We start from the raw sequence: 464 nt of genomic DNA, 5'->3' as shown, positions 1-464 counted from the left end.
AGCTGCCTCTTTCTTTTATAAATCTTATAAAACTAAAGACTCTTCAGAGATATGAAGGATGCCGTACTACTCTATAGGTTCTCAAGCTCTTAAAGTCAGAGATGATTGGGGCTCCCAAGTGAATCCCCCTAATGTCATCACGACATACTGTCTCCATTCCCTCCATCAGGGAATGTCTCGGTTGCGTACGTAACCCTCGTTCCCTGATGGAGGGAACAGAGACGTTATGTCGTGACAACATTAGGGGTCTAACTTGGGAGCCCAATCATCTCTGAGTTAAAGAGAAAACTCCAATGAAAATTGGCTAGTGGATTTTGCATACTGAGCCACTCCTGGTGCACATATAAGGCGACAGTATATATATGTATATATATGTATATATAATACATATAAGGCGACAGCGTGCATCCACTCATTAGGTTTTACGCTGAGGAGCCGAGAACGTGTCCCGGCAACAGCGAGAG

Source organism: Sinocyclocheilus anshuiensis, unplaced genomic scaffold (genome assembly GCF_001515605.1).
Source record: "Sinocyclocheilus anshuiensis isolate Anshui unplaced genomic scaffold, SAMN03320099.WGS_v1.1 scaffold4060, whole genome shotgun sequence".
In the NCBI taxonomy this organism is placed as follows: Eukaryota; Metazoa; Chordata; class Actinopteri; order Cypriniformes; family Cyprinidae; genus Sinocyclocheilus; species Sinocyclocheilus anshuiensis.
This window is presented reverse-complemented; position numbering follows the sequence as displayed.